At 42.7% G+C, this 23,321-nt stretch overlaps 1 protein-coding gene across 1 annotated transcript in view; it reads left to right on the top strand.

Annotated features, from left to right (window-relative positions):
- The first annotated feature begins 6 nt into the window (after nucleotides 1-6).
- Nucleotides 7-23,321, top strand: part of RALY (RALY heterogeneous nuclear ribonucleoprotein) — a 112,097-nt gene continuing 88,782 nt past the window's right edge. Inside the window, exon 1 of the mRNA XM_006144017.3 lies at nucleotides 7-136. The gene's annotated coding sequence lies outside the window, so the exon portion shown is untranslated. The remainder of the gene's footprint in view (nucleotides 137-23,321) is intronic.

Here is a 23,321-nt window from a genome sequence, read left to right on the forward strand (position 1 = left end):
GGTGCGTGTGCTCTGCTCCCTCACGCCGGGGCCGGGCCGCCTCCTTCCTCTCTCTCGCTTCCTCCTTTCCGCCCCCGAGTGCGGCGGCACCGCCTCCTTGCACGCCGCGCGGCTTCCTTCAGACCTCCCTGTGAGGGTGAGTGGGGGCCACAGGCATCTCCTTAGGGGCCCGGGGGTTTGTTCCTTGTGCCTTTTCCGCTACCCTACTCTTCAGGCCGCCTGCTGCTTATTTTTAGAAACTCTTCTTTTCGTCCATTCGGGGAGTCCGGGGAGCACGAGGAACTCCAGCCCCCTCTCTCTCCAGGTTACCTCCTCCTTTGCCTGCCGCCCTGGGTCGCGGGCCCCGACCAATCCGCCCGGCTCTTGGCCGCCCCGGCATTCCCTGCCCGCTCCCTCCCCGCGGGCCCGGCCTGGAGCTGGAGTTGGCGGGGTGGGCCCGCGCTCACTCGGAAGTTGGAGTCTTTTGTGTTCGCGCCCCGCCCTGCCCGGCGAGGGGAGGAGGGAGGGAGCGGAGACCGCACCGGGAAGGCCTTCGGCAGACTCAGCCCTGCCTCTCGCGCTAGCCCCGGGCTTCTTCCAGCTTTCCCGCCGGGCTGGGTCTGCGCACTCCCGGAGACGCGCAGAACTCGTCCTCCCTTTCTCTCCACGGGTTTGGGTGCCTTGGCCTCCCTCCAAACCTGCCAGATGTGAACTCGCTGCACACCTCTGGCTCGGAGAGGAACTACAGGCCCTCGAGCTCGGGCTGTATTCCGCACTTTGCGCTGCCTGCTCCCCTCGCCCCCAAGACTTAGTTTGTCCCTCTGTGTTATGGGAGAAAGAGAGAAACTCACCTCGAAGGATATTCGTGGATCCAGAGACTGAAACTAGTAGTGAGAGAAGTGTTTAATACCAACAAGTAACATTTAATGAGACTTAGGGACTATAAGCTTTATTTCATTTAATGCCACAGCGGCATTTTGGAGTTATCCTTATTTACGGAAGCAGAAATCAGGCACCAACAGGGCAAATAATTTGCTCCAAGTCACAGTAACTAGCGTAGTATAAAGCACTGGTGCTAGTACTTGTTATTTACTGATGTGGCATATGCACTCTCTTATTGCAGAACGGAATTTCACTTACCCCTAGGTAACGATTTAGTTAGATAATTCTGAGTACTTCCTGACTCCTGGACTCACCGTCCATTATACTATGAATGAAACCCCATTTTGGGGTTATCAGAGCTCCTGGGAAAGGAGGTTTAGGATAAAATTACCATTGAAAGTAGTTGGATGCTAAAGACTCCAGGTCTCAAACACAACTGAAGTTCCCTGATGTTTTGGCCCAAGGAGCCCTTACATTTTTATAGTGAAATCCATCCTTTGTTTATGACATGTTCTCTATTGTTTAGTTTGGGGATGGGTAGCTCAAGTCAGCTACTTCACATCTTTGCCTTCAAATAAATTTTACTTCTCCTATTTTCAGATAAGGCCCAGAGGGGTTAAAGAGAACTAAAATTAACTTTGGCAAGTGTTCCAGTTTTCCAGTGTGTTTGATCCCAGTTGTAGGGAGTGTCTAAAAATCAGGCAGGGATGTTCCTGGCCAGGTCTTGAAGCCAGGTTTCCTGATGTTTACATTAGTTATTAGAATCTCCTAGGTTTGCTGTGCTGCTCCCCATTTCCTAACATCTCCCTTCAGGGATTTTGGACTTAGGAGTGTGTTATGTAAGAGACCCCTATAAGGGGTCTTAAAAGGTAATCTTGTCAATCTACATTATCTGCCTTTCCTGGCTTGATTATTAACTGATCCTTGGAAAGGGGAAGTAAGTTTTCTAAATTCATAGGCTGCCATAGTGACAATAACTAGAATTCCTGGTATTTTTATTTCTCCCATGTCTCTTGCTGTTGCTTTTTAGTTTTTTTCTCATAGGTCATGTTCACTTGCTGGAAAGAGACAAGAGGGAAAGAAGCAGGGAAAGTGAGAAATGATCCCTGGGGTCGGGTGGGAGGATTTGGGGCTGATGGGCACCACACACATGGGCCTGCATGATTTTTAAGCCTCCAGATCCTGTTTTTTTTTTTTTATAATTATTTCTTGAATCATTTTTTAAACTTTATTTATTTATTTTAGTTTGACCAGAGAGGGACAGAGTGAGAGAGAGAGAGAGGAAAAGAGGGAAAGCAAGCCGCTAGGTCTGATACTCGAACTGTGGTTGGCCATGTGGGAGTCCAGTGCCTTTAACTACCATGCCACCTGCCAGCCCCGAGATCCTGGTTTTGAACTGTGGTTGACTATGGGAATCCAGTGCCTTATCCACTATACTACCTGCTAGCCCCTCTTGCTACTTTTTTTTTTTAAAGAATTATTTTATTGAACTTTATTTTATTTATTTTTATTTGGAGGGACAGGGAGAGAGAGAGAGAGAGAGAGGAAAAGTGAGAAAGCAAGCCTCCAGATTGTGGTTGGCCATGTGGGACTTCAGTGTCTTTAGCCACAATGCTACCTGCTAGCCCCTCTTGCTACTTAAGAGGCAATTAAGCCACTTATTCATGCCTTAAAGTCAGGAATCCTGAGTGATTGGAAATTCCAAGGATGTTATATAGTCCTCTGTGTCTCATGGTTAGCATTAATAGAACAGATCAGGGGCTGTCAGGTGGCATGGTGGTTGAGGCTCTGAACTTCCACATGATCGACTGATTTAAGTCCCGGACCTGGAAGCTCAAAAATAACAAAAAATATATGTGTGTGTGTGTATACACTAAAATTGTATTTATTTAAAGAAGAGGAGACCCCAGGGAACCAGCAGATGGCATAATGGCTGCATTGCTGGACTCCCACATGGCTGACTGCAGTTTGAATTGGACCTGGAGGCTTGAAACTCTCACCAGGTGTATGTTTTTTTTTTTTTTAAAGAATTACTCTAATTTAATTTAATTCATTCATTTATTTAAATTTGACCAGAGAGACACATTGAGAGAGAGAAGGAAAGTGAGAAAGCAAGCCACCAAGTCCAGGACTTAAAGCTGGTTGACCATGTGGGAGTATCCAGCACTTTAACCACCACACCATCTGCTGGTCCCCCAAGCATGTGTGCTCTTGCACCCAAAATCCTGAGAGGAAAATGGATGAGAAGGGATTAGGTAGAGTGGCCAATTCCGCCTTGGGGTTGATTTCTCACTTTCTGTCTATCTGGTGAACGCACAGACCCTATAACAAAAGTCTCTTAAAAAATAAAAATAGGAGGCCAAGTTTTGTGCACAGGTATACCAGCTCTCTTAGGTTGCCACTTTTTTTTGTTGTTGTTACAATACTCTTTTTTGTAACCATTATCTAATTTCATTTCTAATCCAGTTTTGTGAGGGAGTTCACAGAGAACGTTTTAGTCTCATTTTTACTATAAGGAAGACGATTAGGGCACTTGCCTCAGATCATACAAGAAATGGTGAGGCTAGGGCACCTCTCATGGGCAGAGGATTTGACTAAGTTTCCTTAGCTGTAAATTCTCATGTGATTATTGTGGGGACTGATAAAATGGCTATAAAAGTGCATTGCAGTAGTAGTAATAATAGCTAACATTTATTAAATACTTAATCATGTATCACTAGTCCCTGGTCTAAAGACTTTTCATGGAGTATATCATTTAATCTTTAGAGAAACCTACAAATTAGATATTATTATTGCTCCTATTTTAGAGAAATCAGGTTAGAGAGATTATATGACTTGTCAGGGTCATGTAATTGAATCACCATTCCAGGAGTCAAACCACAGACAATAAAACTTTAAAGCTAGTATATAGATTTTTTTAAATGGGAAGGACAGCTGGTGGTGATTCAGGCAGCTGGATCCTACATGGCCAACGGCGCAGTTCAAATCCTGTACCCTGGGGCTTGAAAAACATGCCGTGTGCCTGTGTGTTCAAGATCCTCAGAGGAGGGGAACCAGCAGTTAGCATAATGGCTATGTCGCTGGACTCCCACGTAGTCAACCTCGTTTCACGTTCCGGACCAGGTGGCTTAAACTCACGCCGGGCATGTGTGCATGTGTGCCCAAGATCCCGAGAGGAGAATGGAGGAGAAGGGATTGCGGCGTGGCCATCCCCTCTCGGGGGTGATTTCTCGCATTCTGTCTCTATGTCTCTCTGTCTGTCTGGCGAGCCCACGCGCCTTATAGCGAAAACCTCTCAAAAAAAAAAGGAAAAAACCCCAAAAAAAAAAAAAAAAAAAAAAAGATCCTCAGAGGAGGATGGAGAAGAAAGGATTGTGGTGTGACTATCTCCTGTGGGGAGTGCTTTCTTACTTTCCTCTTCTCCCTTTCTTTATCTCTGCCTTTCTACCCTACAGCAAATGAAAAAGGTGGTAAAATAAATGTAACGTAAAATGTACCATCCCTTTTTTTTTTTTTTTTTTTTTTTACATTTTTTAAGAATTATTTTACTTAACTTTTATTTATATTTGGCTAGAGGGGGCAGAACAAGTGAGAAAGCAAGCCGCCAGGTCTTGGTCTTGAACCATAGTCGGCCATGTGGGAGTTTAGCACCCTTAACCACCAAGGTCACCTACTGACTCCTTTCCCATGTACTTTTAAGCGAGCAGTTCTTTGGTATTAAGTACATTAACATTGTTATGCAATCATCACCACTGTCCATCTTCAGAACTTTTTATCTTTCCCAACTGAAACTCTGTACCCATTAATCACTGACTCCTCCCTAGCCTCTGGCAGCCACCATTTCACTTTCTGCCTTTGAATTTGACTAGTCTAGGAACCACATATAAGTGAAATCATACAGTATTTGTCTTTTTGGGACTGAAAAAGCTGGCACTCTTAGTGTCTTCCTTAATCTGAGAGTGTACTGTAAATGCAAAATTATTATTAATCCTTATCTGCAGCAGAGTATGGTATTCAGCCCTAGAGTAGGAGCCAGACCTGATAGTATCTCTAGTTAATACCCCCTACCCTCTGGATCCAGCAGATTGCATAGTGGTTATGTCTTCGGAGTCCCACATGGCTGACTGTGGTTTGAGTCCTGGACCCGGTGTCTTGAAACTTCCGCCAGGCCCGTGCAAATACATGCGCAAGATCCTAGAACAGAGGAGAAGGGATTGTAGTTTGGCCATCTATCCTGGGGGTATGATTTCTCACTTTCCTTTATTGTCTCTGTCTCTCCCTTTCCTGCAGAGCGCACACTCCCTAAGGCAAAACACTTTTTTTTTTTTAAAAAAGAAGAAACTCTGTCCCCATCCTACACCCCTCCCGTTTTCTGTAGATATTAAAGTTCCTTTCTGAAGCCTTTGATTTCTACTGGTCCTGTCTGTATCTTTAGAAAAGACCTTCTACTTTTGAAATAGAGCACAGATAACTCACTTTGCATTGTTTGCACCTATATTTCCGACTATGTAGAGTTTGGGCATATGAACCTGCAGCGATCAGGAATAATAGTGCTATGACAGCAGCTTGGATCAGAACTATTCAGGATGATTAAGTGGATTACCTTTATGAAATGCACCCTATGTGTGCCCCTCCTCTTTCCATAAAGGCACACAGGAGGGATTAGCTTTGGGTTCTTAAAGGATGTTTATGGATCCTCACTGCTTGTAGGTGGTTAAAATGGAGTTACATGCTGCATTTAGCCTTTCAAAATTGCCTTTGGTTTGTTCTGTGTCTGTATTTGGATAGAGAGGGTTTTAGTTATGTTCATGAAAGGTAGTTGGAATTTTATCCTGATTCTGACTGGTGGTTTGGGTAGGAAGTTTTTTCAGAGACGATTAATAGGATAACAAAAACGTGATCTGGCCATTTCCTTAAACCTCTGATGGTCCAACATTGCCTACCAAACCAATGTGACCAATGAGGTCAGAGTGTGTCAAATAATTTATTAGATAGACTGTTTTAGTTCAGGGGCCTTAAAAGTCACTTAGACCACCCCTCTGACCAACATTTAAATTGGCTACTTGTTGAGATTCTATTTCATTGGACTCCTCATTATTGGAAAGTTTTCCATTCACCAGTTAAGCATCTGCCAGGCAGCGTGTTAAGCTTGGGGAAATTGAATGCATGTGTCCTAGTGAGGACAGACAAGGAAACAGGCAGTGTGAAAAGTGTTGTGACAGGCACCACGAGAGCCCAAAGGAATGTGATCTAAACCAGCATTGGATCAGGGAAGTCTTCCTGGGAGATGTTGGCTAAACCTAGACTTCAAGAAACAAATAGACATAGCCAGAAAAAGAAGAGATTCAAGGCAGAGAAGAAAAGATTGTCCAAGGCAGAAGGAACAGCCAGTTCAGAGATGGTAATGATAATAAGAATGTTGGTCATTTACCATATCTGTCAGGTAGTAGTCTGTAATGTGACCACCTAAGAGGTAGATATTATTTCAATTTTGTAGTTGAGGAAATAGGCTTAGAGGGTAAATACACTTTCTGAGGTTTCTGGTAGACCATAAACCATGAGAAAGGTGGGTGTAGCAAGAGATGAGACCAGCAAGGTAGGCAAAGCAGAGGCCCAGTCCTAGTCACAAAAGGGTCTTGTTGACTGTATGGAAGAGTTTGGTCTTTATCCTGAGGTGAGGGGCCCATGATACTCTGCCTTTTGGAAGGATGTCTCTGGCTACCTGTTTGGGGAGTGGGTTGGAGAGCTAGGGCACAGTACTATGGGCAAAGAGACTAGGTAGGAGGCTAGTATGTATAGTAATCCAGGCAAGAAGTGATGGCTTTCAAATGAAGGTAGCGATAGAGTAGATATGTTTTAAAAAGAGATGGGATCAATCAATGAGACAGATTTCTGGTGTGGAAGGTAAAGAATAAGTCTGGGTTTCTTTTTTCTTTTTATTTTTTAATTAATTAATTAATTTTTTTGGCGAGGTTTTTTGCTAAAGGGCACGTGTGCTCGCCAGACAGACAGAGAGAGACATAGAGACAGAAAGCGAGAAATCACCCCCCGGGGGGGATGGCCATGCCGCAATCCCTTCTCCTCCATTCTCCTCTCGGGATCCTGGGCACGCACGCACACGCGCCCAGCGTGAGATTTAAGCCACCGGGTCCGGGATGCTAAACACGGTCGACTACGTGGGAGTCCAGCAACATATCCATTACGCTAACTGCTGGTTCCCTTATTTTTTAATTTAAAAAAATTTTTTTGAGAGGTTTTTGCTATAGGGCGCGTGTGCTCGCGAAAAATCACCCCCAGGGGGATGGCCACGTTGCAATCCCTTCTCCTTTCTCCTCTTGGGATCTTGGGCATGCATGCATACGCGCCTGGCATGAGTTTAAGCCACTGGGTCCGGGACTTGAACCACGGCTGACTACATGGGAGTCCAGCGACATAGCCATTATGCTAACTGCTGGTCCCAGATGATGTCTGGGTTTCTGCTGGTAGAATTGTATAGATAGAGTGCAGTTTACTGAGGTGAGAACATAGGAGAAGGAGTACCTAAGGGATGGGGGAAAGTCTACACACAGCGCCTCCTTACATCTGCTTTTATTTGTTTTTTAAAGAATTATTTAATTTTATTCATTACTGTTACTACCATTATTTTATTTTATGTTATTATTTTTTTTTGAGAGGTTTTTGCTAGAGGGTGCGTGCCCTCGCCAGACAGACAGAGAGAGATATAGAGACAGAAAGTGAGAAATCACCCCCCAGGGGGACATGGTCACGCTGCAATCCCTTCTCCAGTCTCCTCTCGGGATCTTGGGCACGCACGCACACACGCCCGGTGTGAGTTTTAAGCCACCGGGTCCGGGACGCGAACCGCGGTCGACTACGTGGGAGTCCAGTGACATAGCCATTACGCTAAGTGCTGGTTCCCACTACCATTATTTTTTAATTTGACCAGAGAGAGAAGGGGAAAGTGAGAAAGCAAGCCACTTGAACTGCAGTTGGGCATGTGGGAGTCCAGCACATTAACCACTATACACTTGCTGGCCCCCAACATCTGCTTTTATTTACCTTTACTTAAAGATCCCAGTTCTTTGTGTCATATTTGGCGTGGGGTGGGGTGGAAGTGGGGAGAATTGGCACAACAAATCTTTGGCTAGACTAGATGATGAACACCCTGTTTTGAAAGGAGAAAATATCAGATCCTAGACATCCAGGTTCTGCATAGCCCTAAAGGCTGCTTACTTTAAACCAAGAAAAGCTCACATTTTTCCAGACCATATCCTTTTGGCACTGCTCTCTCCACATGCCAACATGTTCCTCTAAGTCTTAGTCACTTCTCTGCTTGCTCTCTATTAAGCACTGGGAAAACAAAGATGAGTAAAATAGGAGCTCACATCCACAAGGGCAGTAGATCTCAGTAGCTTAGAGAGACTGTGGGATGGGGCAGGACAGGGCATTGGGAGACTTGGGAGAAAAAGGGAAGATTTTTAATTAGGGATTTGGGTCTGGAGACTCCAGTCTTTTCATCAGGTGGCGAAAGCCCAGGTTTACTAATCTGAATAATGAAGGGAAATAATGGCTAAATGACTTTCAAGGTCCCTTCAAGCAGTAACATTTTATGATTCTAGATGATGATTTAGAAAGTATATCTCTAGGAAAGATATGTTTTTTCCCTCTTCGTTCTCTTGCTTGGTTAGATGATGTTAGGGGTGGAGATAGTAAGAGGGTTTTTTCATGCATGTCAGTAAAAACTGGGTTTTATTCAATTTTAGCTACATGTATAAGGTGTATAACTGGAGGGAAGAAAATGACAATGGTGATGTTAGCCTGCTTGTCCTACAGCTTCCCCCTGGGTTCTTAAAGTTTTGTCTTTTTTTTTTTTTGATGTTTTTTTCTTTTTTTTAGTTTTTTTGCCATAGAGTGTTTACACTTGCCAGAGAGACAGAAGAGAGGAAAGTGAAAAATCACCCCCTAGGGGGGATGGCCATACCATCCCTTCTTTATATTCCTCTCAAGATTTTGGACATGAATGCACACACACCCGGCCTGAGTGCCATGCCACCAGGTCCAGGACTTGAATTGCAACCAGTGGGAGTCCAGCGCCTTAACCACCATGCCACCTGCTGGCCCCCCATCTTAAGGAAAGTTTCAGACATGTGCTTAGGGTGCAGCTCAACAGACTAGAGCAAGGGGGAAGTGAGATAAATTGGAAGTCTAATCACTAGCCTGAGGGTCTTTTGATTTGATCCCTACTACTAATTAAGTTTATAAGCTTAGCCAAGCCCCTTTTCTTGTCTAGCCCTGTTTCCTTAATATTTGGGAGGTCCTTGAAATTCTGTTAAGGCTCAGAGGGTGAAGAGGGGGGGCAGAAAAAAGATTGGCAGCCCCTCTCAGCTTAACCTTGCTTTCCTCCCCTTAAATGAGTAAACAGAAAATCTACCCAAGTATTGTTAGTTTTTTGACAGTTTCTGCAACACTTCCTTTTTCTTCTTCTTTCTTCTCCTTTCTTCTTCTTCCTCCTTTCTTCTTTATAGAGAGATTTTTGCTATAGGGTGTGTGCGCTTACTGGAAAGACAGAGACAGAGAGAAATCACTCCTGGGGAGATGACCATGCCACAGTCCCTTCTCCACTCTCTTGGGATTTTGGGCACGCTTCACACAGACCCACTGAGTTTTAAGCATCCGGGTTAGGACTCAAACTGCACTTGGCCATGTGGGAATCCAGTGATAGAACTATTACACCATTTGCTGATACCTCTTCTTTTTTTTTTTTTTAATTGCCAGAGGGTATGTGCACTTCCCCAGAGAGAGACAGATGGAAAGAGGGAGGAAGCACTTCCCCAGTGGGGCAAGGCCACCCTGCAATCTCTTCTCTACTTTTTCATCTTGCTGGGATTTGGGACATATACACATATATGCCCAGTGTTTTTCAAGCCACCAGGGAGGAATTTGAACTGTTGTGGATTTCACTCCCTTCACCACTAAGCCATGAAACTGGCCTTCCCTTCTCTTTTTTTATTAGTGATAATGTCTTCTGTCATTTTGTAATGGACTTCATTATAATAAATTTGTTATGTGTCCTGCAGAAAGGGAGGAAAAAATGGGCTATTGTGCCTGGGCTCTAGTCTCCATCCCCAGAAGAGCCTTCAACCTATCCACTGCCCCCCTGATTTCTACTGAGGTATGATGTGAGTTTCGGAAAACTCAGGTTTTCTTAAAGACACATGTACCAGTAGTCCTCTGACTAAAATGCAAATCTTGGTATCTACTCAGCACTCCCAGGGAGTTCCATTGGGAGTAGTAGCATTCAGTGGGCTTTTGATGCTTGCCAAAACTCAGGTTAATTGTAATTCCATAATGCTCACTGGGACCTCAGTCTTCTGTCTATTAAATGAAAGGGTTGGTCTAGAAAATCTTGAGTGATACTTATACCTCCTCACAGTCCAAGTCTCTGGTTTTATGGAGGTAGCTTAAGCCATATCTGAAAGGAGAAAGTGCTTTGCTAGAACATTGAAAGTGTTTCAGAGGTTAAATACTAGGTTCATTGAAGATACTTTTCAAATATAAACAGATGGTTGTTGCTTTTTAGAGTGGACAGATTGCTGAAAAATTGTGAAATGCAGTTATCAGTTGTCTGCTGCATTCTATTATATTATAACCAGCTGTAGTCCGGTGAGACAAACCTGGAGTCCAAGACAATAAAAATATGTAAATATTTAGCGAACTGTTTAAAAATCAGATGATAAAGGGAAAATAAGGGCTGGCCCTGTAGCACAACAGTTAAGCCCTGTGTGTAGGGAGTCAAATCTCAACCCTGGGGGCTTGAAAAACATGCTGGGTCTGTGTGTATGTGTCCAAATCCTGATGGGATGGAGAAATGGAGGAAAAAGGCAGTATCATCACATCCCACTAGAGGTTGTCTCCCCCTTTCTTTGGCAATTAAAAGAGAAAAAAAAAGAGGGTGCCAGTGGGTGGCATTGTGGTTAAAGGTGCTGCGTTCCCACGTGGCTGGCTGACTGCGGTTCCAGTCCTGGATCTGGTGGCTTGCTTTCTCGCTTTCTTTTCTCCCTGTCTCTGTCTGATAAAAGTAAAAAATAATAACAAATGAAATTAAGTAAATAAATCTTAAAAAAAAGAGTAAAAGGAAAATAAGATTCTCACATAGCAGTAGGATGGAAAAACACTACAGCAGAAATTTGCATTTCTTTAGAGCTTTGGCCTTATAAGGTAGATACCCCTACTGTAGTTATCTGGCCCTTGAAATGCCATCTGTAGAGACTGAATAGTTCTGTTTGTCAGGTAAGAGTCATTACTTTATTCCAAGTAAGTATTATCTTTTAGAAGGCCACATGTAGCAGCTTAATATTTCTGGCCAGATTCTCTTCATTCTGGAAGCATTTACCTGATTTTTAACTCTCCTGTTTGTTTTATTAAGGATTTTTAGTTAAAGTTAAAGGCACTATTTATATGGTGTCTGTTGATTTGTTTGTCTAACTTCCTTTGTGAATTTTTTTGTGCTTGTGAAAACAGTCCAGGAAGTTTGAAAAGGGTCATTTCCGTAACTCTTCATTTCTCTAGATTGGAATTTTCTTTGTGAAAGGTATGATCATGGTATATACTGAGAAGTCAAACGTTCCCTGCTTACACAGACCATTTTAAAGTTTTGGGACTCTGTTCTTGCAAATAGTTGTAAGCCAGCTCTGAGGAATGGTGCTGTCAATATAATAATGAGGGCTGTGTATGAATGAGTTGAATACTAGAATAATGTCTCTTCAAACCTTTATTTATTTATTTATTTAGAGAGATTTTTGCTACAGGGTGCGTGTGCTTGCCAGAAAGACAGAGACAGAAAGTGATAAATCACCCCCTGGGGGGATGGCCACGCCACAATCCCTTCTCCATTATCTTCTTGGGATATTGGGCACGCACACACATGTGCCCACTGTGAGTTTAAGCCACCGGGTCCAGGACTCCAATTGTGGTCGACCACATGGGAGTCCAGTGACATAGCCATTATGCCAACTGCTGATCCTGGTCTCTTCAAACCTTAAATAAAGACTCACCATAAGTTGATTTTCATACCAATTAAAATCACCCCTTAACTAAGATTAGGGTCTTGGGTAGAGTTACCATGCTAAGTAGGTCACCTAGCTACTACAACATGATTATTTATGTTTGGAAGTCCTACAGTCTTCCATTGCTAAACTCAACCATCTATTCCAGAAATTTGGAGTACCTACTATGTGTTTTCCCTCTGGAGGACATAACAACCAAGCAAGACATGATTCTTTCTCTCAGATTGCGCTCAGTTTTGAAAGAGCAACATATACATAAGCTAAATCCTAGCCCCCTTTGACCCCTGCTGCCCTGGCTCAGAAACTTGGATTATGGATTCAGATTGGAAATAGCATAATTGATGGATAAAAACCTGTTTATTATCTGACTTCTAATGTATAGATTTATTTTTGACGTTCTTTTTGCTTCTTCTTTCTTTCTTCTGCTTGTTATTCAGATATTTATTCTCTGCTAAGATGTCCAGCACCCAGGGTGTAAAGTCAAGAACGTTAGTGTAGGAAACAGCATTGTCCTTCAGGTTTAGGTGTCAAGACATCTGCCTGATGCCTTTCCTATTCTCCTCACATCAGTTCTCTGGCAGGCTTCCAGAAAGATTTGGTACTGTCTAGCTTCTTATTTAGGGATGAAGAAAATTAGGTTTCATATTGAATTATTTTAGATTTTATTATGCTCCATTTTGAAATAAAATAGCTTTCTATTTTGTTTGCATGTGAAATAATTTGAGGTGTGGTTTCTGGCATTTGATCAATTTGTGACATTAAATGTGATTAAATTGTGGTTATTGAAGCCTATTGCCACTGCTAGTCCCCTTTGAACACTTTACTGCCTGGAGCCCCAGAAAATGGAAATGGAGGGAACATTGAGGCTCCCCTAATCTTAAAGAACCCTACCTTTTCCCTCCTCCCTTCCCTTGGTCGACCACATGGGAGTCCAGTGACATAGCCATTATGCCAACTGCTGATCCTGGTCTCTTCAAACCTTAAATAAAGACTCACCATAAGTTGATTTTCATACCAATTAAAATCACCCCTTAACTAAGATTAGGGTCTTGGGTAGAGTTACCATGCTAAGTAGGTCACCTAGCTACTACAACATGATTATTTATGTTTGGAAGTCCTACAGTCTTCCATTGCTAAACTCAACCATCTATTCCAGAAATTTGGAGTACCTACTATGTGTTTTCCCTCTGGAGGACATAACAACCAAGCAAGACATGATTCTTTCTCTCAGATTGCGCTCAGTTTTGAAAGAGCAACATATACATAAGCTAAATCCTAGCCCCCTTTGACCCCTGCTGCCCTGGCTCAGAAACTTGGATTATGGATTCAGATTGGAAATAGCATAATTGATGGATAAAAACCTGTTTATTATCTGACTTCTAATGTATAGATTTATTTTTGACGTTCTTTTTGCTTCTTCTTTCTTTCTTCTGCTTGTTATTCAGATATTTATTCTCTGCTAAGATGTCCAGCACCCAGGGTGTAAAGTCAAGAACGTTAGTGTAGGAAACAGCATTGTCCTTCAGGTTTAGGTGTCAAGACATCTGCCTGATGCCTTTCCTATTCTCCTCACATCAGTTCTCTGGCAGGCTTCCAGAAAGATTTGGTACTGTCTAGCTTCTTATTTAGGGATGAAGAAAATTAGGTTTCATATTGAATTATTTTAGATTTTATTATGCTCCATTTTGAAATAAAATAGCTTTCTATTTTGTTTGCATGTGAAATAATTTGAGGTGTGGTTTCTGGCATTTGATCAATTTGTGACATTAAATGTGATTAAATTGTGGTTATTGAAGCCTATTGCCACTGCTAGTCCCCTTTGAACACTTTACTGCCTGGAGCCCCAGAAAATGGAAATGGAGGGAACATTGAGGCTCCCCTAATCTTAAAGAACCCTACCTTTTCCCTCCTCCCTTCCCTCAAAAGAGAATGTTAGGGCCAATAGCACTGGCAAAAGCTAGAGTGTGCTGTAGCCTTAGGAGAGGCCCACGTGCAATTCTGGGACCAACCTAAAACAGGTAGCATGTTGGCATGCACCTATAATGCCAGCTAAGTGGGAAGCTCAGGCAGAGGATCACCACATAGCAAGACCTGTTAAAAATGCCTCTCTTGGGACCAACAGATGGCTTAATAGCTACATTGCTGGACTCCCATGTAGTTGATCACGTTTGAGTCCCAGACCTGGTGGCTTACACTCTTGCCGGGTGCATGTGTGTGTGTGCCCAAGATCCTGACAGGAGAATGGAGAAGAAGGGATTGTGGTGTGGCCATCCTCCTGGGGGATTATTTCTCGCTTTTTGTCTCTGTCTTTCTGGCGATTGCATGCGCCCTATAGCAAAAAAACCCAAAAAACCTCTTAAAAAAAAAAAAAAGACTATCTTTTGGGACCAGTAGATGGTGTAAAGGTTATGTCACTGGACCAACCATGGTAAGATCTGAACCCTGGTGGCTCCAAAATCATGCCGGTTGCGTGTATGTGCCCAAGATCTCAGGAGTATGAAGAAGGGATTGTGGCATGGCTATCTGCTCTGGGGAATGATTTCTCACTTTCTCTGCCCCCTCCACCCCCGCAGGTAAAAACTTCTTAAAAAAACAAACAAAACAAAACCAAATCTCTCTTTCACTATCTCATTGAAGAACTTCTCTAAAATAAGAAATGTTATTTGGGATGTTGTGTGTATTAATGATTTCTTCCAACAATTTAGCAATACTTACGAGGTCTAGAAGAAGTATGCCTGTGTCAATCCTTGAAGGTTGTGGATGAAATTGAAATCAATTATCCAACATTTTGGAGCCCACTGTGTGCGTTCCTTGATCTAGGGGGCTATAATGTGTTAAGCACACTCTGGCCTTCAGGACAGTTATGGTCTTTTTGGAAAGATAAGATAGTAAAATCACGAAGATGTAGCTGGTTCTAAGGCGGTTTGGTGTAGAGAGCTTGATTCAGAATGGTTAAGATCTAGTCTTTTTTTCCTTTGTACTAAAAAGGCCAGATAAAGTGGAGAAGTCGTTTTCTCTTTCTGAACTTTCATGTTCTCATCTCTAAAATTGGGTTAACACTCTGTATTTTGCCTCCCTCACAATAGTGTTGCAAGAAGCAAATTAAATAATGTTACTAAACCAGATGAGGCAATTATAAGAGGGGACTTAAAGGGACTAGCAGTTGACATAATGGCTATGTCTTTGGACTCCCATGTAGTTGACCGTGATTTGAGTCACGGACCTGGTGGCTTAAACTCATGCTGAACTTGTGTGCTTATGTGCCCAAGATCCCGAGAGGAGAATGGAGGAGAAGGGTGTGGGCATTCCCCCCCTGCCCAGGGGGTGATTTCTCTCTGTCTCTGTGATATTCTTTGTCTTTCTAGTGAGCGCACATGCCCTATAGCAAAAAACCTCTAAAAAAACAAAAACAAATGGGACTTCAAAAAGTTCATGGAAAAAGAATTAAAGTATGAGTTAATTTTGGTGAAAAAATTGTTTTTAAATAATGATTTTATTTAATTTTACCCATTTATTTATTTATTTTAATTTGACCAGAGAGAGATAGAGTGAGAAAGAGAGAGAGAGAGAAAGAGAGAAAGCAAGCTGCTAGGTCTGGAACTTGCACTGCAGTCGGCCCTTAGGGAGTCCAGAGCCCCTAATCACTACGCCACCTGCTAGCCCTGGTGCAAAAATTTTTAAAAACCCATGCAGTTTTGGGACAGCAGGTAGCATGGTATTTAAGGTACTGGACTTTCACATGGCCGACCATGGTTCATAGCCCATACCCTGCGGCTTTAAAATCCCTCCAGGTGTATGTGCGTGCGTACGCAAAATCCTGAGAGGAGAATGGAATAGAAGGGATTGCAATGTGGTCACCCTCCTTCCCTGAGAGTGATTTCTCATTTTCCTCTCTTTATTTCTGGTGAGTACACATGTCCTATGGCCCAAAGCTTAAAAAATAAAAAATGGAATTATTTTATAATGTGTATTTTCCATGGAGTTTTTTTTTTTGAAGGCCTTTCATGTGAAGAATCCTAGAGTTACTTGTCAAAGGGCTATGTGGCAGGGTTTTCCCTAAGAGGGCAGATCTCTTTGGGCTTTAGAAATCAGGAAGGGAGATCTGAGCTTATCTAGGAAAGGAGCAGAGTCTGGTGGAAGAATTTACACAGAGGCAATGATGAAGCAAAAGACTGTAAGCATGATTTTTAAGAGGTTTTTGTTATAGGGCACATGCACTTGCCAGAAAGGCAGAGAAAACAGAGGCAGAGAGACAGAAAGCGAGAAATCACCCACCACGGAGGATGGCCATGCTGCAGTCCTTTCTCCTCCATTCATTCTCCTCTTGGGATCTTGGGCACGCATGCACACGTGCCCGATGTGAGTTTAAGCCACTGGGTCCAGGACTTGTACCATGGTCTACTACATGGGAGTCCAGCGACATAGCCGTTCTGCCAACTGCTTGCCCCTCATAATTTTTTTTTTTTAAGAGAGATTTTTGCTACAGGATGCATGTGCTTGCTGGAGAGAGACAGAAAGTGAGAAATAACCCCCTGGGGGGATGGCCATGGTGCAGTCCCTTCTCCTCCATTCTTCCCTTGGGATTCTGGGCATGCACGCACACACAACATGGCATGAGTTTCAAGCCACCAGGTCCAGGACTTCAACCGTGTTCTACCATGTAGGAGTCCAGCAATGTAACAGTACGTCATCTGCTGGTCCCTGTAGGCATAATTGTTAAGGAGGAGCACTGAGTGACTGTTCTCCAACCTAATACACGAATTACGGGGCAGGAATATGTTCATCTTTAGTAGTTATTGCCAAACACTTTTCAGGAGCATATCAGATCACACACTCATCAGCAATGTGTGAGGGAATTTCTGCTCCAGCAGTGTGAGGGAATGCTCCACTTTATTATTTGTCTTTTTCAGTTGAAGCTGTTCTGGTTGGTGTGTAGTTATACAATTAAAGTCTCAGATTGTATCATGAAAGGATCAAATGATTGGGAAACTGACTAGGAAGAGATTGTTTCTTTTGTATGTGTGTGGGAGATGGTGGTACATGGAGGACATTAATGGAGGAATATTCAAGCTGGGCCTCAGATAAGCAAAGTGACTACATGTGGTCCAGAATGATCCTAATTTCTAATATTCTGTCTGGTTGTAGTTATAAATTATGAGATGTCAGTATTTCCCTGTCTCTGCTGCATCTCCCTGGCTATGCAGAGCAACACTCAGGCACATCTCAGTTGATGTGCCTCCTTCTCCCCTCCTCCGTACTTTCTTTTTCAGAAAGTATGGTTATAAGAGATTTAATTGCAGAAATAGAGGACATTATGTGCAACAGGGACAACTTGAGTGGAGACACAGATGTAGAACCATACCAAGTAACATATATTGGGTTGTCAGAAAACTCATGACATGGTTTTACATAGAAAAATACATCATGAGTTTTCTGACGATCCAATATTTTCTTGCTGAGGAGAGCAGAGAGGTGTCTTGCATTTTGAGGACAGATGATGTCTTCTTACAGCTTCTGGAAGAGGTGGAAAAGGTCATAATACCATTATGAAATCGGATTTAAACTGGATAGAAGAATGAAAATGACCTCTTTACCTATAATTACATCATTTCAGGAAAGGCATTAATCCAGCAGTCATGCTTGCAGTACGTTGAGAGTTTGTCTTAAGATTCTGGAAGGAGAGTAGGGAGAGAGAACACCAAAATCTAAAGAGCTTAGTCTCCCAGAGCTTGTCTGTTATTTGTATATTTGCCCAGAGAAACATTACTGTTTTTTGGTCAGCTTTTATCCTGCTGGTGTACCCTAGCTGGGTGTTTTATTTTATGTAGTTTTACCAAATCACTTTGAAGGCTGGCATGAACATTGATCAAATCTTAGAGCCTTTCTTCTTTGTTCTGTCAGCAAATATGTGAAAATGTACCTTAAATTACCTGGTTGAGGGAAATAAGGTGGCCCTGCCTGCTCCCAGAGAGCAGTACTTTCATGTTCAACGTTAGTCAGTTCCTTTTTTTCTTTTTTTTTTTTTTTTTGGAGAGATTTTCACTGTAGGGCGCGTGCGCTCGCCAGACAGACAGAGAGAGACATAGAGACAGAAAGCGAGAAATCACCCCCCAGGGGGGATGGTCACGGTGGCCCTGCCTGCTCCCAGAGAGCAGTACTTTCATGTTCAACGTTAGTCAGTTCCTGATCTTGTGTCAGGTCCTGAGGTGTTTGTCAGCAGAGATTGGGGGCACTAGGCTGCTGCTAGGGACATTCTTCTGTCCTATCTAGGAGCCTATTTGAGTACTTGATTAAAAATCTGAACTGGAGGGGGTCAACAAGTGTCATAGTGGTTAAGGTGCTGGACTCCCACTTGACCGTAGTTTGAGTCCCGGCTGGACCTGGTGGCTTGAAAATCACACTAGGCACATGTGCATATGTGTCCAAAATCCCGAGAGGAGAACGGAGAAGGGATTGTAGTGCGGCCATTCTCTGGGGGTGGGGGAGTGGGGGGTGATTTCTCACCTTCTCTGTCTATATAGCAAGCGTAGGCACCCTATAACAAAAAAATCCTCTGGGGGGCGGGGAATCTGACCTGGACTCTGAACCTAATTCTGCCTTTCATAGTATTAGATTAGTGCAAAAGCAATTGTGGTTTTGTACCATGAATTTTAAATCATTATAACTAGGTTCAGCCTATCTTTATTAATCAAAATAGGAATCATTATGATCAATACATTTCTGTTAATGAGAAATAGGTTTGTTTATTCCTGTAGCGTAAAAATCTGTGCTTTGGGATTTGATGAACTCTTGGAAAGCATCTTCTGTTTCCTCCTGGTTGTGGAAGTGTTTTTCCCTGCAAAAAGTTGTTGAACCATTGAAAGTGGTGGTTGGTTGGCAAGAGGTCAGGTGAATGTGGCAGATGAGAGAAAACCGCATAGCCCAATTTGTTCCTTTTTTTTTAAGAGAGGTTTTTGGTATAGGGCACTTACACTTGCTGAAGAGACATATAGAAAGTGATAAATCACCCCCCAGGGAGTGATCATGCTGCAGTCCCTTCTTCATTCTCCTCTCAGGATATTGGGCATACCATGCATATGTGCCTGGTGTGAGTTTTAAGCTTCTGAGTCTGGGACTTGAACCATAGTTGACTATGTGGGAGTCCAGCAATCTAATCATTGCACCATCTGCTGTTCCCTTGTCAATTTTTGAATTGTTTGTCCGATGTATGGTTTGGCATTGTTTGGAAGAATTGGGTCCTTTCTATTGACCAGTGCTGGCAGCAGGCATCACAATTTTTGGTACATCTCATTCATTTGTTGAGCATACTTCTCAGAGGTAATGGTTTGCCTGAGAATCAGAAAACTGTAGTGGATCAGACCCCACCAAACAGTGATCATAATTTTTTTTGGTGCAAGTTTGGGTTTTGGAATTGCTTTGAAGCTTCTTGGTCCAACCACTTGGTTGGCTGTTGCCAGTTACTATATAAAATCCACTTTTTGTTACATGTCACAATCCGGTGGAGAAATGGTTGCATAGAATAATAGAAAACAACACTTCAAAACTTTTTTTTTCAATTTTTGGTTAGCTCATGAGGCACCTGCTTATTGAGCTTTTTCATCTTTCCAATTTGCTTCAAATGCCAAACGATCATAGAATGGTTGACATTGAATTCTTTGGGACTTTCTCATGTAGTTTTAAGAGGATCAGCTTTGATAATTCCTCTCAATTGGTTGTTGTCTACTTCCATTGGCTGGCACTTACGCTCCTTATCTTTAAGGCTCTCATCTTTTCAAAACTTCTTAACCCGTCACTGCGCTGTACGTTCCATTAGCAGTTCTTAGGCCAATGTGTAGTTGATGTTGTTGAGTTGTCTCCTTCTTTATAACCCATTTTGAATTCAGATAAGAAAATTGTTCGAATTAGCTTTTTGTCTAATCATTTCCTTAGTCCAAATATATATAAAACAGCAGGTAGTAAGTCATTAGCAAAAAAAAGAAAAAAAAGAAATGCACATTAAAATGATGTCTAACAACCACATTTATTTAAGAATGTATCCAGTATCAAATAGCAAACTTCAACAATGCAAAACCACAATAACTTGTGCACCAACCTAATAACAACTTGAGTGCCTATTGTGTCAGGATAACTATACCTGGTACCTGTGTCCATATCAGTAGAGCTAGTATTTGCTGGTTATTAATATGTGCTAAGCCTTTTTTTATATATAAAATCATATTTAATTCTCACCTAAACCCCAAGAAGTAGATTCTCTTGATCTTATCTTCATTATATAGATAGAAAATAGATGCCAGGAGGTTAAAAAAAATGCCCATGGTCACACTGCTAGTAAATGGAGTTGCCAGGATTTAAACCTAACCAATTCTTTCTTTCTTTCTTTTTTTCCTATAGGATGCGTGCACTCGCCAGACAGACAGAGAGAGACATAGAGACAGAAAGCGAGAAGTCACCCCCCAGGGGGGATGGTCACGCCGCAATCCCTTCTCCATTCTCCTGTCGGGATCTTGGGCCGCAGGCACACGCGCCCGGCGTGAGTTTTAAGCCACCGGGTCTGGGACGCGAACCGCGGTTGACTACGTGGGAGTCCAGCGACATAGCCATTACGCTAACTGCTGGTTCCCTCCTTTCAGAATTTTGAACACAAGCAACAGGCATGATTTTCAGGCCACTGGTTGGTATTCCAGATTCATAGTCGGCCACGTGAGATCCAAAGCTGTAACCACCACACCACCTACTGGCTCCCCACTAAGAGATTACTTTTAAAAACAACCACACTGCTGTTATCATGCCTTATAAAATTTATCCATTCCTTAATACCATCAAAATCTAGATTGTATTTAAATTTCCAATTGTCTCATAAGTGTCACGATCTTGTTTTTCCAGTGTTTTGATTTGGAATTCGCCTATGGTTCACACATTGTAATTGATTAGTATGTCTCCTAAATTTCTTTTCCCCTTTATTCCTAATAGAGGATATGCATGCACATGAGAAAGAGAGAGATATGGAGAAAAATGAGCACCCTTCATAAGGTCTGGTCACACCGCAATACTGGTCACCCCGAGTCTTTCAGCCTGTTGGATCTTGTTCACTCTCACATGTACCCTGCATGTTTAAGGCTGATGGGTCCAGGGGATTCAAACTGTGATTTGCCCTGTGGGATCTGGAGTCTCTTTAGCAATGAATTACTACTAGACAATGGAGCCAGCCTGAGTCTCTTTTAACTTATACTCTACAGGAAAAACAACCCAGTTTTTGGGTTACTTTTTAAAATTTATATGCTCCTTTCTAGTCTCCCACACCTTTGTTCGAGGGAATAGAAATTGTTTTCCAAGTTCTGAGTTTTGCTCATTGCATCTTTGTGGCATGTTTAATATGTTTCTCTGCTCTCTCTATTTCCTGTAAATTGGTGGTAATATCTAGAGGACATTATCTCTTAATCCTCATGGCAACTGTACAAAAATAGGTATTACCCTTATTTTGTAGATGAGAAAACAGACAGAAAGGTTGGGGGACCTCTCCAATGCCAAACAACTCTGGATTTGAATATAGATCAACTTCCTGTCAAAGCTTTTGCTCCTTCATTTCCACCACTGACCCGCACTGTGAGCTTGGGCAAATAATTTTAAGTTCTCTGGGCCTTAATTTCTTTGTGTGTGCCCTATTCACAGGAGTGGTGTTCCTTGTGTCTCCCGTGTAGTACTATTAGTAGATGCTGTGGGTGATACTCAAATGAGTAAGGCTGTCTTCAAAGAGCATGTTGTCAGCAGGGACTGTTAGACCATACTCTGTTTCAGGTACAGAGCTTGTCTGGGTCATTTTTTTTTGGAGAGGTTTTTGCTATAGGGCGCGTGTGCTCGCCAGACAGAGAGAGAGACAGAGAGACAGAAAGTGAGAAATCACCCCCCAGGAGGGATGGCCACGCTGCAATCCCTTCTCCTCCATTCTCTCGGGATCTTGGGCACACATGCACATGTGCCTGGCGTGAGTTTTTTTAAGCCACCAGGTCCGGGACGCGAACCGCGGTCAACTACATGGGAGTCTAGCAACATAGCCATAACACTAATTGCTGACCCCCGGGTCATTGAAGGGCTATGGGAGTTTTCTTTTTTTTTCCTTAAGGTTTTTGCCATGGGGTGCATGTGCTTGCTGGAGAGCGACAGAGAGATAATGAGACAGTGAGAAGGAAAGTGAGAAATCACCCTGGGAGGATGATGGTCATGCCCCAATCCCTTCTCCATTCTCCTCCTGGGATTTTGAGTATGCATGCACACATACCTAGTGTGAGTTTTAGGCTGCTGCCTCTGGGACTTGAACCTCAGTGGGCCATGTGGGAATCCAGAGCTATAACCCCTGTGCCACCTGCTTGCCTCAGAGAGCTGTGGGATTCTTAATCCCCCATAAGAGCTTCCTAAGCAGCCTCCCTGTATTGTATTTTGCCCCCTTCTGTGCCATGCTTCTCATTGCTGCCAGGCACTTTTTCCTAAAATCAAATGTGTTGTATTTCTGTTCATAAATCTAGCGTGGGAGAGTTGATAAATAAGAAAGTTTTTCCGGCAATAAACCTTTCCTTGTATTGAGTTACTATTTTAAGGGCAGATAGTCTTTTTTTTCCTCTTCTGTTTGGCAAAGATATTACCGCTTTTATGAAAATACTAAAAGAATCTGGAGATGATAGAGTAATGATGCAGTGAAGCATGGGGAATGCCATCCTACTTCAAGGGAGAGCATACATTTAGCATTGTATTGCTTTTGAGAGCATTTGACTGTAATGGACCAATTTTGCTCTTTTGCAAAGAAAAGGAGGTTTTAATTGTGAATTACAGGAAGAGGTGTTAGTTGTTCTTGTTTAAAGACAGATTCTCACCATATCCTAATCCTTCTGCCTCAGCCTTCTGTGTCATTAGTGTTACAAGTGCTTGCCACTGCACCCAGCCATAAATTGGACCAGGTATCAAACCTGGGCCTTCCATGTGATTTTAGCCTGCTGAGCACAATATCTTAGGAGTATGTACCACTGCAACTGGGCCAGAAAGTTTTAAAGGTATCTATCCCCTTTTGACGGAACCAAATTGCTGAACCTTCCTCTCATTGGGGAGTTTTCTGGGGGCTCCTAAATCCTTTCTTTTTTTATTTTTTACTTCTTTTTCTTTTTTTTCTTTTATTAATTCACTTACACCATCACAACACACAAATGAATTTTCCATCCAAAATACACTGTGCATTGGCTCAATCAAGCACATCCACATACATGTTCTCAGCAAATAGTTTTCCAATTCTTACGTCCTGCATACCTTGCCCTTTGTTTTGCCATCCCTGATTCCCCATCCCCCACCCTCTGCTATGTCCCATCTTCCTCCCCCATTGTCCCTGGCATCCACGGTTGCCCTCCATAC

This window comes from Tupaia chinensis, unplaced genomic scaffold (assembly GCF_000334495.1).
Source record: "Tupaia chinensis unplaced genomic scaffold, TupChi_1.0 Scaffold000115_1, whole genome shotgun sequence".
NCBI lineage: Eukaryota > Metazoa > Chordata > Mammalia > Scandentia > Tupaiidae > Tupaia > Tupaia belangeri.